The sequence below is a fragment of the Hibiscus syriacus genome, unplaced genomic scaffold (assembly GCF_006381635.1).
Source record: "Hibiscus syriacus cultivar Baekdansim isolate YM2019G1 unplaced genomic scaffold, ASM638163v2 tig00116997_pilon, whole genome shotgun sequence".
In the NCBI taxonomy this organism is placed as follows: domain Eukaryota; kingdom Viridiplantae; phylum Streptophyta; class Magnoliopsida; order Malvales; family Malvaceae; genus Hibiscus; species Hibiscus syriacus.
This window is the reverse complement of record NW_024063513.1, coordinates 2,786,668-2,806,987: the sequence shown is the minus strand read 5'-3', so window position 1 is coordinate 2,806,987 and position 20,320 is coordinate 2,786,668. Positions and strand designations below refer to the sequence as shown.

Here is a 20,320-nt window from a genome sequence, read left to right as displayed (position 1 = left end):
GGCATACAACCACTTCTCATCTCATATACACTGTTTTTTCATAAGCATTGGAGTGTAAGGTTTGGCCAAGTTAGCAGCAATCAGCAAACCTTGCCTGTATAATCTTAAACTATCAGAAGATTTGTCTTCGGACTGAAGCCATTACTCGAACAATCTTTTCCTCCTCCAGAGTCAAAACTGAGGAACAAAGAAAAGATCAAAGATATATTTCATAGTTGTAATCATGCAATGACCAACTAATCATCTATATTTTATAATATTAATGCAGAATACGGCATATTACAAAATCCAAATTTGCATGTTTTATCAGCTCACTGAACATACGTAAACTATATTCAAGAAACCGAAAAACACATGAAACGCAAATATCCACATGTATTCTTGCTCTTGGGGGCATCTCATACAATCACTTTTTAATCTGCATTTTTGGCTAGAAATTTCACTATACATGTGAATAACCTTGAACGGGGCAAGCAACCGCTCCTTCTACCGCTCAGTGGACTTCAACCTGCAAAAATGCCGGTCTTTCACATCGTCAGAAACTATCAGGTCGGGGAGTAGCACACTTAAAATAATGATGCAAACACAGTGTTCTCTTTTATTTGAAGTTGCAATTATAAAAGCATAAAATAGAACAGAATCCCCTTCATTATACTCGTAGCAAGGTGAGCTGCACGCTTTGTGGAAGGGGAAAGCCACTGCCTTCCGATTGTCAACGAAATTTAGTAATAAAGATAACAAATCATAGCCACCATAAATATTTCTTACAACTATGGAAAACTACCTGAAATGCTGATCATGATAAGCTTGCACCCAGGAGTCCAATCGACCTCTCTCCCCCAAAAGCCTCATCATTAAATCCATCATTATTCGAATTTTCTTGACATAGCAATTTGCTTTCTTTCTCAGGATGACCGTGTTGAGTGTTACCTTGCTCAGACCCATGATCGGTGTCAGCATTATCCTCCACATTTTGTCGATCGTGAAAATTTGTCTCCATCTTTTTATCACCGTCAGTGCACGGAGGGCCTGCATTAAGATCAGAGCCCAAATCTAGCCCTGATTGATCTCCAGTTACATAAAATGCCACGGTTAGAGCTCCTTGATCAGGTTGCTCCACAGTATCTTTTTTCTGCCTCTTCCATTTCTTAGTGGATGAAGTACCATCATCCTCGAAATCTTCTTCTTCTCTTTCTCTATGTAAATAAACCCACAATTTCCTCTCTCCATCGAATTGTACACAAGAATCACGTTCGTAATGCAAACGGTCCAAGGCCTCACTAACAACCTAATTAACTCGTGCATCAGAAACACCTTCTACAATGTATTGAGAGTCTCTTTATCAAAGTGCAAACATCTGCACGAGTGCCAATACTTCCAGGCAATCTGGAAGCTGCATCTCTCACGATACAAAGAATCGTAACATGTGGAGGCCTGTCACGTTTTAGCATAAAATGATCTCGAGCCTTTGAAGCAGGCTTACCTCCACACCTTCGCAAGGGAGCAACTATTGATTTTTTGCCAGCGGCGGCAGTGTAAGAGAAGGCTCTGTCAGGAATAGAATACCTCAGAAGCTCCTCCCTTCGGAAATAAGCTCTCACTTCTTCAGAACTTGGGCTAATGGTGTTAAGGCTCTTCTGAGCTTTAAGATCTCTGAATCATTCTTTCTCATCTAAATTGACTTGCATCAATTCACGCGGTGGAGCAGGAAGACTCTCTATTTGTTGGAGTCTCCTGACCATTTTTTAGCCAATTTGCAAATGAATCAACCAGCTTGACAAGCATTTTGTGGGGAAGACCCCGGGCTTCAGGCGATGTCACTTCCTTAATAGTCTCATCACTCATGATCATTTGAGCTATGCACAACAGGACCACCCAAGACCAATTTTTTGTGGACTTTTCATAGGCAGTAAGTGCCTTCCAACCTTTTGCTCCCAAAGGTGCTGTTTTTTATGAGAAAATTTTTAGAACTCCCCGAACTAAATCTTGGAGAGGCTCTTGCGTCTCAAGGAACATGGATCTCCAGGATTCACTGTCACACGATTAACAATCTCATGAACAGTTAGAGAAGGCACACTTGCTTGCACCTGATGATCCAACTTATAGATAACTGCACTTTCACGAGGAAGAACCCCACTTATACCTCCTTCCTGCTTTCCATTCTGCTCCTCTCTAGGTTTGCTAACCTCTACTGAATCTTCTGGAAGTGAACTAATCATTGCCAAGCGAACTGCAGAAAGAAGATGTATAACTGAGAATGAGAAGCTGGTATGAACTGAGAGGGTAATCAAAGTAAATGGCTTTTTCTGTTGTTTGGCTTCCATCTCCACATCTAAGGCTCCTACTTCTACACCATGTGCTTCAGAAGCTTTGTTATCAAGAGTACCAGCATCAACCTCCAGTTTTCGTTTCCCTTCCATTAACATGTGCCACATACTCCTTCCCCTTCCTCTTCTTTGTCACTTTGTTGCACCCTAGAAAAGAAACTGCAGATTTTTCATCATGATTATATGCTTCAGTGTTCTGGCCTTTATTCCCATCACAGCCCAGGTTATTCTCATTTAATAATGGTTGTATCACAGGTGAAGCATCCTCATCCTCAAAGTAAATGGCTAAATGGCTTTTTCTGTTGTTTGGCTTCCATATCCACATCTAAGGCTCCTACTTCTGCACCATGTGCTTCAGAAGCTTTGTTATCAAGAGTACCAGCATCAACCTCCAGTTTTCGTTTCCCTTCCATTAACATGTGCCACATACTCCTTCCCCTTCCTCTTCTTTGTCACTTCGTTGCACCCTAGAAAAGAAACTGCAGATTTTTCACCATGATTATATGCTTCAGTGCTCTGGCCTTTATTCCCATCACAGCCCAGGTTATTCTCATTTAATAATGGTTGTGTCACAGGTGAAGCATCCTCATCATCAACAAGACAGTCGTGCAGATAATTTGATTGACACAGAGACTGATCATAGGTAGGGATGGGCATCTAACCTGAACCCGACGGGTTCTGACCCGACCTGATCGGGTCGGATTTTTCAACAAAAAAATTCGGGTTCGGGTTGGGTTCGGGTTTAGGGTAAAAAAATTCGACCCGACCCGACCCGAAAAAAAAATATAATTTTACCTTATATATTTAGGAATAATTTCAATAATACCCCTCCATATATTATTTTTTTCAATTTAGTCACTGTTTTTATTGAATAAAAATAATTTTTTTTTATTATTTCGGATCGGATCGGGTGAAAAATTAATTTTGTCGGGTCGGATCAAGAGTGGAGGTCCCCTTCTTCTCGGATCGAGTCGGGTGGACCAAAAACCCGACCTAACCCGACCCATGCCCATCCCTAATCATAGGCGAGTTCACCTTTCTGCCTTTCCTCGGTAAGGTAAACCCTTGAGGAGGGCATCTGTAACCTGTCATTTTTGCCCAACTGGCAAACTTGTTTCCTATCAACCTCATCCAAGATGTTATAGGCAGAGTAATGCAAGGGACTGCTTTCGTGCATCTTGTCATTCCGTCTTCCTTTCAAATAATAGCTTTCTACTCTTGGCACATGCACATTTTCCCTTACCTCCTTGGAGTAGCCCACTGGGGACCTCAAATGAAGAATCGATAGAGCTTAGAGTTAGGTCACAGTTTGGGAGTAAGAAGGATGCACAACTGGCTGTGAAGGAATTTTGTATAAAAGCTCATATATCACCGTTATGGAGTCTGACGAGAAGACATATTTTGTCAAATGTGTTAACAACAAAGTCGGCGTGGGAAGTCACAAGGTTCTACAACCATCACAGTTACACGTTAAGCTCCTACACTCAAGAACACGAGCAATTAGACTATGATGTCATATGTGCTTACATGAAGCTATTGGTCGGAAAAAAATTGAGGATCCCAGTATCAATGATCGTGGCATCAATATGGAATATATTTTGTTATATTTTCTTATTACAAGTTCTGGATGGCCAAACGGAAAGCTATGACACTACTCTACGGTGATTGAGATCAATCGTACAATAAACTGCCCCATATGTTGCACGCGATGAAATATTTTATCTCAAAGATCATTGTTCGCTCCTACACTTATTCTGCAATCACATTTTATGGACAATTTATCCCTGAAAAGAGAGTTTTCAGAGGCTTGTTATGGGCTTTCAAGTAACAAATTGAAGGCTTTCGTTATTGCAAACTGATGGTTCAAGTGAATGACACTTTTTTGTACGACTTATACAAACACGTCCTTATGGTAGCTGTTGCACAAGATGGTGACAGAAACATATTTCTCATTGACATCGCCATTGTAAAAAAATGAGTCCGAGGAAACGAGGAATTTCTTTCTGTCAAACTTGCGCTCCCATATTGCCACCCAAGATGGGTTTTGTATGATCTTAGATCGTTCGCCTTGGTTGTTAGCCATGATTGACAGACCGTGAAGTAAGTGGTCAACTTCTCATGCATTCCTTGCGTATATACGCTATATTGCTTCAAATACTAGATGAGGTTTAAGAATAAGAATATAAAGAAAGAGATTATCAACATGAGTAACTTATTCGATTTCACCTTTCATTTTATGGTCTTGGTCTTCGTTTAAAATTATTATACTTACACCTAACTATTTTTCCAGGCTATGCATTACTGCAACTGAGCTTTTGTGCAAGACTGGAAAATTTGAAAAAGTATGGAGAAGAGGTGTATAACTTTGTAGCTGAGATACCTCGGGAAAGATGGACACAGTCATATGACGATCAAGGTCGATGTTACGGTCATATGACAACCAATCTTGTCGAGTGTATCAATTCAATGCTAAAAGAGACTAGACATCTTCTGGTGGCAAATATTGTTCGGGAGACATACTTCAAGTTGAGTAAAGTTTGGGCACAAAAGTGCCTAGGTAGAGGCAATTTTGAACGAAGGTAGAAATTGGGCTTCAGATCTGGAGAAAGCAATGAAAAAAATCAACATAATGCAACATCAATGCATGGTCGTAATTTTACCAGACTGGAATCTGATTATATTACCACTTATATTGGTAATCTGAATAGAATATGGTATGATTGTGGTTGATTTCAAGCCTTCAAATAGCCATGCGCTCAAGTAGTTGTTACACGTATGTATGTGAATGTTGACTCATACATTTATGCTGATGATTGTTATAGCTTGCATACTATGAGCAACATATATAGTTGCGAGTTAAAGTACCTCCCGAACGATGCATATTGGCCACCTACTGTCTCTAAAGAATGGTTGTCCAATCCGCAATTACGCAAGAAGTTGAGGGGTCGTCCAAAATCTACTCGAATTCATACTGATATTGATGACCCTCAAAGAGAGTAAGGTCTGCCGAAGCATGTGGCCACTGCAGAGGTGAAGGTCACAATAGAAAACATTGTCCACATCTCTCAAGATATCGAGCAGACTGATAAATCCTTTGTACTGATTTTACAAATATCAATGCTAATTTTTCAATTTTTTAAGTTTCATATATAATTGCAAACTATAATGCTTAACTAAAGTCAAATTCATATATTTATTTAAAACATTTTTCAACAAAATAAACATCTTTTTCTCTTAATTTTTACATTGTTTTTCTTATTTTGCATTCCTTTCGATAAGTCGTTTGATGCGTTAACTTGCTAACTCTTTATTTTCCTTCTTCTCCTTCTCCTTCTCCTTCTTATTCTTCTCCTCTTCCTCCCTCATCAACTCATATGTTGATCAAGAATAGAATTTATTGATTCTTTCACCCACTCCTCATCTGAAGACGAGCTTGAATCTGAATCATCTGAAGAGTAATCAAATCAAAGATGATCTTTCAAAAGTTGCTTGAAATATTCTTCCCACGAGTGCATTTTTGCTTCTCCTATAACTTTATCAACTAACTCAACTCCTATTTATAGTTAAAATTTTAGAAAATGAACGTTGAAACTCATCACTTCGAGATAACGAGTTCCAACGACTCTTTTTCAAATCTAAAACGGCTATAATATTTTAAACCTAAGAAATCACGTTTTTTATAAAAAAAAATTCACTTAATAATCTTGAAAAAAATAATTTTTAATTGAACTCGCCTCCTCGAGGTAATGAGTTCGACGTTTTAAAAAAAATAATTTCACTTAATAATTTTGAAAAAAATTATTTTTTTAATAGAATTTATCTCCTCGAGATGACGAGTTATTGAGGGAATATTAAAATATAGAACCCGAAATAAAATATATATATATATATCATGGAACTAGTCAATTCAAAAAATTATTTATAGGTGACAACTTCGTCCTACACTATAGAAAATATCGTCCATCCCAAAATAATTTATGGGATGTCTATTAGGCCAAATAATCTGCCGGCTGTCGTATTGGGCCAAAAAAACCCTATAAAATAACCCAAAAACTCAACCAATTCAGTGAATCTACAGCTATAACCAAAACGGAAAAGAAGAGAAAATAACAATGCCGAATTTTGCTTTGCAAAGTACAAGGAAAGTAGTAGGGTATTACCAAGCGATGACGCTTCTTCCACCTAGAAATGATCCTCTCGAAGCCTTCCTTTGCTATTTCATGTGCCACCTCCGTGAAATGAAGTTGAATCGACAGGGAAGTAAGTCTGTATGAAAGCTTATTTGCATCCCAGATAAATATACGCCCTCTGCTCATCTCAAAAGAATCCACGACATCTGTAATTACTAACAAGGAATTCTCTTAATAAGATATAATATCTGAAACCCAACTTGATGGTGTAAAGCTTGAACAAGAGCCAAAGCTTCATCCCCAAAACATAAACTACATTAAATTTGTTAACAGAGATTAATTTTCATCCAACCTGCACTACCACATTAAAAAAAAGTAAAAAACTGTTTGTAAACCGTAATACAATGATCGGACACGTATCATTAAGTGGGCTACCAAAGAATCCGGTTAAGGCAGAGCCTAGAAAGCCCAAGAGCCGATCTCTCGAATTGTGGATCCATCATGTTTCTGCTTAATAAATAACGAATCTCTCAATATTTTGCCGTGTTTGTACTTTTTAAAATACTTTAGACAGGTAATAATACAGAAAAAAAGTTTCTGAAATTCTTTTTTTATCTGCAAATATAGACAACAAATCTAGCTGGATAATCAAAGTTTTTGGGGGTTTTCTACCATGGACATTTGAGTATGGTCTCATTCATTTTATTTTTGCATACACCATCATGTAACCCAAATAACATCTTCGTGTCGGTAATTCTACAGGTAGAGAATTGAAAAAATGAAACCGCCAGGTTAACGCTGCTCGGTAGAAATATGGCTCTTAGCTTTTAATGCAAAAAGCCCAATTTAAATAAACATTTGACGTTTAATATTATAATTTATTTGAGTAAAAAATAAAAGATACTAATGAAAACTATTGTTTATTAGGTCACGTTACAGCAAAGCATGGATTCCAGCAGTTCATTTACCCAACCCCACTTAATAAAGAGCTTTGCTTAATGTGGAGTTTGACAGTTTTGAGTCAATTAAATTTATGTGTGTGGGCACTGCAGGATGCAATTTGGGGAAACTGCATCCAGGGCTTGAAAGACTTAACTTGAGTAGATCGGATTTGGATCAACAAAGTTTCTTTGACTTTGATGATGATTTCTTACCCTCCTGCCGACAATTAATGATACAAATATTCAAGGAATAAAAAGAGTGTCGATCGTTATTGGCTTTTCTTAGTGAGGAAGAATAAAAATTCTAGATTTGGGTTTCCAGAATAATCAGTTTCTTATTCCTCCAATTTGTTAAATGCACGTTTTCCCAAACTTAATTGCCCAGAAAGACAACTGCCTTAACACTTTGGCATCTGTGCCGCAAAAACAAATTAAAAACTTTGAAATTTCAGACTCATTTCATGGTTATTACATTGTTTTAAAATAATGTTTTTATTTGAAAATATTATTTTAATATAATTTAATGATTGTTTGTATGTTTATTTTAATTTATTTTAAAATAATGTTGGACCAAAACATAAGCGAAACACAATTTTGATTTGCTTTCCAAATTAGAAGACATCATAGTTTCAATAATTTATCACCATCCCATTTTTTTTATTTGGAGTTTTTCCTTTCTTTGATTTGAATCAAGCTAATTGGGAAAATAAATTCTAAATTTAATTGGTCTATCCCTTATCAAGTGACGCCATAAAATTAATATTTTTATTATGTTTCCATCTTTATAGTTTTAAATTTTGTGAATGCTATGTTTTTTCTGTAAGTTATTAAATTTGGCGATAAATTCTTGAATACTTAATTATACTGTTCTTAAATTTTAAGAAATTTAATTGGAATATGCGATAAATTCAATAAAAAAATTTGTTTGTGCACTTTTTCACAAAAATAAGAAGTTGCAATTTCATCAGATCATTTTCTTTATTTTAAAACCCATTTTTAAAAATTAATTCAGTTTATAAATGAACTTAAGAAAAGAGAAAATCAATAAGGAAATAGATTTATGTGAAGAAAGAGAAGTGAACTTAACAGCTCTTAAAAGATGATCAAACCATGATGTCAGCAAATGACCTAAGCTTATTAAATATTAGGGTAAACTATGCATTTAATATGTAAACTATTATTTTTATCTGTTTTAGTACCTAAACTTTTAATTTTTTAAAACTATACATAACATTTAGTTTTCATTTCATCATTTTAGTACTCCGTCGTTAAATTAATGCGTTTGGTTCCTAAACTATATGTTTCGGTCTGTTTTAGAACACAAACTTCCAATCTTTTCAAAACTAAACTTTAAATTCTGAACGAATATACTAAAATAAAACAAAAACTAATGCTTTTAAGGTTGAGATACTAAAATGAAATAAAAACTAAACTTTCAGTATGATTTTAAAAAAATTAAAAGTTTAAGTATTAAAATGGATTAAAATTGATGGTTTAGATACTAGAAGCGTAATTTGACCCAATTATTAAAGGTGTGGTGTTGGATAAAAAAAGAAAAACAAGATTACAGCAGTCGCAATAAATTACTTTTTATAAAAAATAAATAAAGATTTCCGATCATGATATCACATAAGCGTTCGAGCTCAGGGAAGATACGTTCATTGTTAGATGATAGAAAATTATTTATTAACATATAAAATTTTAAACTTAATCCATATTAATAAAAAAAATGTAATTCAAAACTTTTTATACAGTAATTTAAAACATGGATGCAAAGAAAGAGACCATTTCAACCAAGTTTTCTTTTCTGTTTTAGGGTGTGTTTGTCCGTAATTGGAATTACGGAATTGGTTTTTCTTGAATTTCTGTATTTGTTTCACGTAATTCGTTTTTCGGAAAATGTTTTTCCGTGTTTGTTTCATGTAATTCGTTTTCCGAAAAATATTTTCCCGTATTTATTTCACGTAATTGGTTTTCCGGAATGTAATTCATTTTCCTAGTAACATAATTTCCTTTGTGTTTTTTGTAAAATGACTTATAGATTCATTTTCCGTAAGTCATTTTCCGAACTTTTCACTTCAAAGAATAAATACTCAAAATAATTTTATTTTATGAATTTAATATTAATAAAATATTTTAATATCATTTTCATCAAAATATTATTTATTTATTTATTAATATTTATAATAATATAATATTATATTTTTAATATTATATAAAATAATCAATTATATTATAATAATATAAGATATTATATTTTTATTTTAATAATATATAATATTTTTTTTATATATTTAATAATGAATAATATTATTTATATATTTAAATAATATTTTAATAAAGATATTTAAAGTATACTAATTAATATTTTTAAAATATAATATAACACTATTACTTTAATAAATAATTAATATAATTTATAATATTTTATTTCACTAAAATATACAAAAATTAATATTTTATTAATAAAATTATAAAAATAATATTTAATAATAAATAAATTATTTTAATATTTTAAAATAATAATATTAAGTTTTATGATAAATAATATTATTTATTATATTTAATATTTGTAATAAATAATTTTTAAAAAACTTTTCAACTAGTAGAAAAAATGTTTAAATATCATCTTCCAAACATCATAAAACGTTTTTCATATGTTTTTCAGTAAAATGTAATTCATTTTACGAAAAATATTTTCCGGAAAACATTTTCTAGAAATGTAATTCATTTTTCAAAATTTAAATTCCAATAATTCATTTTCTAATTCCAGTAATTCAAATAATAGTAATTCATTTTTCAAAAAATAAATTACAGCTAAACAAACATACTCTTAGTTTCGGACATTCCCCGACCACTTTGAAGTAAAGCCAGGTGGTGGGGTTAAAAAGTCAAGCAAATTCCAGTCAAAATTCACATTCAAACGGCAAAAGTAAAAGATGGCCCAACAGCTTAAACATCCGACTCTGATTATGGGATGTTGTCTGTTGAGAATACTTACTGATGATATCTGAGGATACACGTGTCCCTTGCTGATATAGCTCGAGGAAGTTAGATTGTTGGGCAATCTGTTAAATGGTTAAGCCTAACTGTATATTGGTCATGTGTGCAATGCATATAACAGTGCTTAGGGTTTCTCTGTTCTTGAATAACTAAAAAAAAGCCTCTATCATCTTCTCTCTTTTATCTCTTCCAATTTTTCAATATTGTTCACTATATTTAAGGACGGATGCAAGATTTTATGTTAGAATAATGAACTTAAAAGGTGATGAACTAAAATTCCGAATGACAAACTAAAATTCCGAATGACAAACTAAAATTCTAGGGGCTAAACATATTTTCAATAAGAAATACATAGAAAAAAATTTAAATAAATATATGATAATTTTAAATTTTCAAAAGGCGACTGTCCATCCGTCCTGCTGCCATCTAATATCAATTAAAGATTATTTTCATTTGAGGCTTGAGAATATAATAATAACAATAATGCATCGACTTCATTAATTTACATAACTTTGGACAAAATTGGATCGCAGCATCGTTATATACATAAAAAGGAACATTAAAAAACACACACACACAATACAGGATCTGTAAATGAAAACAAAAATCCCTTCCAAAAGGAAAGGGGGAAAAGAGGACAACATGATCAGGTCAGGTCAGGTCAGGCCAGGCCATCCACAATTGGAGTTAGAAAAGCGGCACACAAAAATGAATGATCAATCAGAATCGTAGGTGGTAGGGGTTGGAGCGGGTGTGGTGGAGGTTGACCTAAGCCCTTGACCATTCTCCTTCATCTTGCCGGACACCATTGAAGTCACTGATTTCAGAAAACCCTTTATGATTCTCATCTTAACCTTGCCTCTCCTGGGTGGGAGAGTTTGCTTTGGTTTCTTTGTGTGGTTTGAAGCAGTGAATTCCATTTGTCTCGATGGACGGAGATGCAAAACAGAGAAATACACCAATGGGCGAAAAAACAGATTTTGAAGCTGTTGAATGAATCTCTCTGCTCAGACAAGATAAAGATTTAGTTCTGTTTTCGGCAGAAAACAGATAAAGAGAAAGCTTGGTATCTGATGAGTGTTTGTATGTGAGACGAGATATGGAGTGAAGCTGGAATATACGAGGAGAGCAAAGCCTCTCTGTCACTATAAATTCCGGTTTCTTACTTGGTGACCAAGTTTATGGTTTAATTTGACTTGTTAAGATGCTTCGGGACGATGCAATCAGGTGTTGCCAAGACCATTAAATCCGGTGGGGACTATGATTTCATTTAATCATGAGATTATGGAAAATAGTTTAGGGTAAATACATACATAATTCCTTCACTGTAGAGCGCTTTTTTAATTAGTCCTTAATCATGAAACTTTATAACTTGGGTAATCAACTTTAAAAAAATACTAACAAATTAACTCAGATTCCTAATATATTCAATAACCAAAAAAACGTTACAATTAATAAAACTGATATGACAATAAATTTAACTCTAACTTTTATCTTTTATTTTAGTTGAATCATAATTTAAAAAAAATAAACATAAATATTTGAATATCTTATAATTTAGTCTCTCAATATTTCAATATCCACCAATTTATTAAAGGGTAAATTGATCCCAAAATATAAAGTTTTGTTTTGATGAGACCTCCTATAGCATCCAAAACCCATATATTTATCGAAATACGAGTTATAAATGTCACATTAAACATTCTTATTTTATTTGAACTAAAATTCTTAAAATTTTGATCCGTTAAAAGCTCAGTTTAATAAAATATATATGTTTCAATAGTTGAGTAATGTCGTAAATTAATAATCTATCATTCAAATCAAAATCGGTTTTAGACAACAATTAGATAGTGTAGTGTTGTTCCGCTACACTTATGAAACTATCTAAATGTTGTCAACTTTAAAATCATTGGGTTTTCACTCTTAAAAATATTTTATGATATAATATTATTTGATCATATTATCATATATAATTATGCTAAATAAAATAAAGCAACCCTACTTTATTATTACAGACCATTATCAGAGCTACTAACTAGATAACTTATACATGACACTAAAATTGAATTATGCCTAAGATGTCTTATTGATACTGTAGGTAGGCTAATTTATGCACAGATGCATCAGAGGGCACATCACTCCACATTCTTTCATTTATTTAAACCTACGTGTGAAAACCATCACATGCTAAGTAAAACTTTGTGAGGTTGTATAACTACTTAAGGTGAGTTTAAAATAAAAATATCATAATAATAATTCAAAACATTAAAATTAAATTCAATGAAATCATTGAAATTTCAAATCGACTTATTCAAGTCGCTTTTGATCGTCAGAAACCTAAAAATTATAACCTCATAATTTTATGAGAATCATAGTAATCAACATAAATTATAATCAACATTTCATATTCCTGTCCCTCATACACGTTTTCAAAACTTTCTCTTTCAGATTTCATTTTTATTTGAATACCTTTTAGAGCTTATCTTTCATATTTTTAGTTCACTGTATGTGTAAGAGAATGCAATTTACGTGAGTCAGACAAAAGTGTGCAATTAACACTTTAGTGCTATCATCGTAATCAGAATATGCACTCCAAGTGCATTCATATCATTTGCACCAACGGTGCTACATATAATGTATTGGATCATAATCATAATCAATCCACCTCATGGCATGCCAATTGTACCTACGATTCTCAATGCAACATACAATTGGCTTTCAAACCATATTATATTCATTTAAAATACATCAATATTTCGAACCATAATCATTCTTTGTTCATCATCATAAAAATTGATAATTTGCACAGTTCATACCCGAAAATCATTTATGATAGTTCATTCAAACATCTTTTAAGAAAATTTCATATAAAAACATATTGGGTAATTCATACCCAAGTTAAATCATAAATCATTCGTAAAACCTTTTATAAGAAAATTATGGAATTATCTCATAATTATAATTAAATCATACTTTAAAAATCCTACGAGGTTGACTTATTGAAAGTCTCTCTCGATCATAATAATTATATGAATAAGTTGTACTCACCTTTGCCTCGCTACTGAACCTTTCCTACGATGTTCTCTTTTTTTCGTGTACTTTGTCCTTCACTTTCGAACCGCTAAAATTAGAAGATTTGACATAGTCTGTACGACATCACATATATACATCATTTGCAAACTATATGTTAGTATTCTACTAACATAACCTAATTCTGATGAAAATGTAAATTCTATAAGTGTGACCGATACTAAATCGATACATAATCTAAATCATAATTTTGTCATAATTTCATACTTCCCAAAATACTCATTCGAATCCATAAATATTTATTTTCATCATCAATCTCCTTCAACTTTTACCAACTTTGCATTCAATTTACTAATTATGAATTCTTCTTAGAATTCATATCAACATTTCCATCTAATTCATAATGATCCTTCACCATTATGATCATTTCACATAAATTACTAAAATTTCCAACACCTTAATAATATACTCAATTTAATAGTTTAACATTAAAAAACTTGCAATCTCATCCTATATTTCCTTGGACTTTTCAAACTCAACCATCTACTTTAATAAACTTGCAATTTGATCCCAAACTAATATTTAAACTTTAAAAATCAGCATGCTAATAAATTTTCCAACATTCAAATTTTCTTAACAAAATAATACATCACTTTTAAAAACTCGCAATTGAAATCCCACTTTTGAGACTATTCGAATTCCATCACCAAATTTACCCAAATTTGCACATTGATCCTAAATCACTTGTTCAACTTAAAATTCCAGCATTCCATCATTAAAATTGAACATTGAATACTCTAATTTACACATTTATGCATCAATATCCAATTCTCAAAACTTGCAAAATAACCCTTTTTCTATCTCAAGGTTCCAAATTAATCCAAATCAATCCAAATCAATCTCCAAATCACATAGAACACATTTAATATCAATCTTAGATCATAGGAAAGTTTCAACATTTTTCCTCAAATTTTCCCTTTATGGCCGAAAATCATAAAGTAGTTAGGGTAGATTTTCCATTTAATTTCAAGCATGAATTCAATCTTCTTACATCAAATTCATACATAAAAATCTTCCATCAAATCTTCAAAATCAAACATGTTCATCAACCACCCAATTCATGAATCTCAACCTCTAAGCATGATTTCCATGTAATTTTTATACCAAATGATAGAGAATTTCAAGAGGATTAATTCTCTATCTAATTGCTTAACCCAAAAAAATAAGCTTAATTGTCAATTTGAAAATCTTACTCATTTAGCTATGGAGGCTCACATTAGCAGCAGCAAGAAGGGGCTGATTTTTCATCCAATTTCCTTGGTGATAATCAATTAAAACACTTGGTACCTTTTAATTTAATTGAATTTTAAATTCAATTAATGAGAAATTCCAATTTCACCCTTAATGAATTATGATAATGACCAAATATCATTGATAATATCTTCCATTAAAATATTCATGGTCAAAGATAAACCAATTTGAAGTTGACTATCTACTTTAGCCATGCAATTCTTGAAAAGTTCACTTTAGTCACCAAATTTCCCAATGTCGGCTAAATATGGTAAGTTGACTTCAATTCCACTGACCCACCTTAAATCTCACTGTTCTAAAATATAGAAATAATATTTCCAACCTTAATCCATCATCCTCAACATTTTCGTGGAATTCATGTTTAATCTGATTATCTGTTTTTTTACCGAACTTTTCTGTTTTATAGCTTTTAACACAAACACTGAATCAAAACTTTGATTCCCACGAAAACAATTATTCCAAGATAACCTATTCATTTATCGATAAAAATATATAACTTTTAAAATTACAATTTGGTCCCCTATATTTTTTTCCAAATTTATACTTTGGCCACTAAACTTTCAAAACTTATGTTTTGGTCACTAGCCAAAATTTGGGGTACTACACCTCCAACTAATAAAAGTTTCAAAATGGTCCCCCAACTATAGGGTATTATATTGTTGTCTTCATCCATTAAAAGTTACGAAATGATCAATCGAATATTCATATGTCCCAAGTCATCATTTCCCGTTAAAAAAATGATGATCGTCTGAGTTGAATATGAACTTGCTGACACTAAGATATAATAAAATCATATATTAATTGTAATACCCTCATATCAGTAGTTCGGGTCAACCTGAGACCAATAAGTTGAGCCCATTAGATCTCCCAGAGCAATAGAGGCAAGTTGATTAGACTATTGGACCTAAGTTTGGCCCAAGAGCATAGAATTAGTGATGGTTTTAATTGGAGGTAATAAGGTGAGGGACCAAAAGTGTAGTTTATCCATAGCTTGGTTTAAAGGATAAAAACCTATTAAACCAATAATTGTACTTAAACCATAGTTCGTACCTTTTTTTTTTTTTTTGGTACAAAGGAATGGAAAAATGATGTCGTTTTTCATATTATTGTTTTAGGATTTCCTCTCCACTCTTATCAGTTTCTAGCAGATGCCTCATTTATTGCGACGGGTCCTTTAACATTCTCATGCCTCTTTCTTCCTTCAACACCATTTTCACTAAGCAATCAGACATTTGTTAACTTCTCTCCAAACAAAGGTTATCTCACTAATCTCTAAATCTCGCATCAGATTTAGGATTTCCTCTCCACTCTTATCAGTTTCTAGCAGATGCCTCATTTATTGCGACGGGTCCTTTAACATTCTCATGCCTCTTTCTTCCTTCAACACCATTTTCACTAAGCAATCAGACATTTGTTAACTTCTCTCCAAACAAAGGTTATCTCACTAATCTCTAAATCTCGCATCAGATTCCTACACTCTCTCACGATGATATTCTGTTGCAAGTCATTATCTTCCATCGCTTTTCCTGCAATGATTTCGATCGCTTCCTTGGCGTCAAATTCAACTTTAAGGTATTTCAAACCCAGATCTTCCGCAACAATTAATCCTTGTTTTATTTCCTAAATGTCTGCCAAGAGACTATTGGCTTTACCGATGCTTATTGTTTACCCGTAGATCCAATCTCCCTAATCATTTCGGAGAAGGCCTCCAATCGCTGCAATGCCTGTTGATTTCATGCAAGCTTCATAGAATTTAAGACATATGTTCCCTCAAGAGGTTTGATCCATTTGACCCATATGGGCTCTCTAGTAAATTCTTCTGTTTTTGTATTATTTGCTCTTTCTATATCCTTCACAAGATTGCTTCCATATTGCAAAATATGGTTTGGCTTCTTGGTTTTTTCGTTGAAGATTACCCCATAAAGTCATGGTGAATACGATATCTCATCTAGTTCCTTCAGAGTTTTTTTTTAGAGCAGCTATTTCGTTTGATCCAGTCGACAAAATCATCTTCTACCTTCGGTTTCATACTATAACAACGTTCGATCTCTGCCCACACTGTCTTTGCTACTTTACAGTAACGCAAGATGTGTTCTATGGATTCCGATACATATTGGCATTCCTCACAAACCATCTCATTGGTCATATTTTCCCGCTTTCGAATCTCGTTTGTGTTCAATCTGTTCAAGCAGCATAACCAGATGAAAAACCTTATACACTCCGTGGTGTTTACTTTTCATATCCACAAGAATTTTCTATTATTGGTCACCTCTTCGGTGTTATTGATGATGTCTTGGAAAGCATAATTAACCGAAAAGGTCCCATCTTTTGAATAGTCCCAATTAGCCGTATCTTGGTTATGAAACTCATCACCTCCAGAAATATCTATCTTTCGAATCTGTTCCAAAGTTAAATGAAAAACATACAATTGAATTAAGTTAAATGAAGAACATACTTGAATGAAGTTTTTTGCTGAAGTTTATTGATTTCTCATTCTTATCCATTGTTTTAAAACGTGTTTTTTTTTTCCTTTTTATAATGACTGATGAAAATTTGATTTTATAAAAAAAAATTCTTATCTGCCTTAGTTTTCTTCTTATTTGAATTTTTGATTTCCTTTTAACAATAAAATAATAATTTTTATTGATGAAACTTCTATTAATTTGAAGAAATTAGAATTTGTAACTACGAAGTCTGATCGACTCTTCCCCAACAATCTCATATCCATGACAACAATTAACAATAAGCAAATGAACATAATCAAAACAAGAATTAGAAAGAAAGGGAAAAAAAAGAATAACTCTTGATCCAATGTCTAAATCAACAACGAAAAATTATTAAGCGACGAAATTGATAATATGAGCGATAATTATCACTATTTAAAATAAAAAGAATTTTGAAATTAGACTCAGACCAACTAAAAGATAAGAGATAAGAACTCTTGATCGAAACTTAAATCAAGGACTAAAAATCAATAAATGGCATTAGCATTGATAACCTGAGTGGTAACCATCCCAACTGAGGAGGAGTTTTATTTGAAATTTGGGAAGAACAATTTGTGTATATATACGTATTCTTATCTTTTTAATGAAAAGTTATATTAAAATGTAAATTTTGAGGATTAAATTATTAAAAAAATATAAATTTGAAAAACCAAATATATTATTATATTAATTTTATTAATTATCATTTTATATATAATTAATTTTTCAATAGAAATATATGAATCAAATTATTTCAGTGGTTAAAGAAATAATTGTTATTTCTATATGTCTTACGAGACTGCATGATATTTAAGCTTTTATTGTTAAATAGATGAGAGTTCATAGAACAGATACTATCACTTGTAAATACCATAGATTAATAAAAAAATATTAAAAATAAATTCATTATTTTAAAAAACAAATCTGCAATTTTTAACCTTCTATAGTTAACAAATTCGATAAAAAAAATATACACCCTATATTGAAAGACTCCTTTCCCCGTGTCAATAATTACTAAATAATTGGAGCTATTTTCAAAAAATAAATAATATAAATGGAGGTCTACATTAACAAGTATCGTGAAACTTTTGAAAAGGCCGATTTATCTCAATAATCTTCTTTGACTCCCCCATTATTATTATTTTTCCTGTGAAGACTTTGACCCTGTTACCTAATCACCTTGAATTTATCAGAGAAACACATTATCTGGCTTTACTTGCCATCAAACATATGCAATAAAAGAAATCAGGGTAAAGTCAGTCAGTTGTGTTAAAATAATTTTTTATCATAGAAAGGATACGTGTATTTTATATCGAATTTAAAAGAAGAATGTATAGTCTAACTATTAAACAAGTGAAGTAGAGTGGCGGATCCACGTATAGGTGAGAGTTAACATAATTCCGAATTTTATTCAATTAGTTTTTTATTTTACTGTTGGTATTAATCCTGAAATTTTATTTGTATTCACACATTTAAAAATTGTGTTGTTAACCCGCGTATATTTTAAAAAATATTTATGAATTCGTCGTTGATAGATTTCTGTTTTTTCTTTTCTTTTTTGTACTGTGAGCAAACTAGCTATGGGATCCCTGACTCGTCCTGAATATTGAAAACCAATAGTCTTAAATGAACAACTAAAAAACTCATTTTCCTTGAAATGATTATTACCATAACACTAATAAAAACACATTTTCAATTCTTTGAAAACTGCATATTAAATTATGCAGGCCGCCCATGCACCACAGCCACAGATCATGACCGTGGACCTGCCTAACTTTGGCATCTTGGGATACCAGGGTCAACAAATAATTGGAATGAGAATAATTTTTTTTTAAAAAAAAGGTCAGCTCGTACGGAACAAATTAATAAGTAGTTTGCTCATCGAGCACTGCTACCTACCATTGCTCGACCAATAGTAGGGGATGACTTAGATTCCAAAAGTTCATGGCAATAAGAGCCAACGCCCAATAATGATATACGTGTAGTCATGGGCAGTGGCAGAATTGTCATCAAAGCATTTTATCAAACACCGTGCAGGCATCAACATGGTACCTGACTTGGGTCTTCCGATTCCATTAACTGGCACAAAGTTTCCTCGCCAAATTAAAGTTTCCCATAACCAAAATAAAAACAAATGGACTGATTGTTCTGTTCGCATATAAGTCATATAGGCGATTGGGGACTTTTAGGCTTTCATATGTTGGCGGTCACATATCAGAGTTCAGCCGCGGGAAAGTCTCATTTGATTAAAGAAATACATTATCTGTTATATTTTTTTAACATTTTTGGTAAAAAAAATATTTAAAATATTATTATTTTTTATTAAAAATGTTATTATTAGACGTTTTATCGAATTTATTAACATATTCGGTAAAACGTTACCTAAAACATTATTTTTTTCTATCAAAAATATTAATATTAGGTACTTTGCCGGAAATCTTAAAAAAACATTAATGTTCTAGGTAAAAAATAATATTTTAGGTAATTTTTTACAAAAAATATTAAAAAATAATAATATTTTCGATAACATCTTTCTTTAATCGTATATAATATGCTGTAGTGTAAAATTTATCTTTAGCCGCCTCTACCATGAACAATTGAAAAGTATTGTTTTTACATCTGTTCCTTTTCCCCTCCTGGAATTTGCCAGATAAAGAGCCGACCAGTTTTATCTTTTTAGCGTTTGTAGCAGTTTACCAGTAGAACTAGCTACTGGTCCAGAGTGTTGACCTTCTTTCACGAAAAGAAGAGGTGTAAATTTGTACGCCCTATTTCGGATTCTAAGTTTCTAACTTTTGGTGTATGATTCATACCAAGTTTTTATTTATACGCACACTCAAGCGGCCTAAAATAACAAAAAGATGTAAATATTATATTTGTTAAGTAATTTGATATTAGGTTTATTATAGTCTAATATTAAAGCTTTTAGATTTTTTTATCAATTATCAGTTGGTTTAACAGAAAAACTATAATTTTTTTAATCAAGCTTAAATATTTGAATTATAATGTTGGGAATAAAAAAGACTGAATTTGAAGAATCACAAATTATTATAATATTTAATTTGAATGAATTAATTAATCAATTAATTAAATAT

At 32.2% G+C, this 20,320-nt stretch overlaps 1 long non-coding RNA gene and 1 pseudogene across 1 annotated transcript; both read right to left on the bottom strand.

The window, feature by feature from the left end:
• LOC120194118 overlaps positions 1-2,581 on the bottom strand; it is a 30,095-nt pseudogene extending 27,514 nt beyond the window's left edge.
• A 768-nt stretch (positions 2,582-3,349) lies between these two features.
• Positions 3,350-18,613, bottom strand: LOC120194119. The gene is made up of 3 exons (XR_005522946.1): positions 18,602-18,613; positions 4,813-4,817; positions 3,350-3,573 (listed from the first exon to the last, which is right to left on the bottom strand). It is a non-coding gene; the product is annotated as an uncharacterized LOC120194119 (long non-coding RNA).
• Between the last annotated feature and the right edge of the window lie 1,707 nt (positions 18,614-20,320).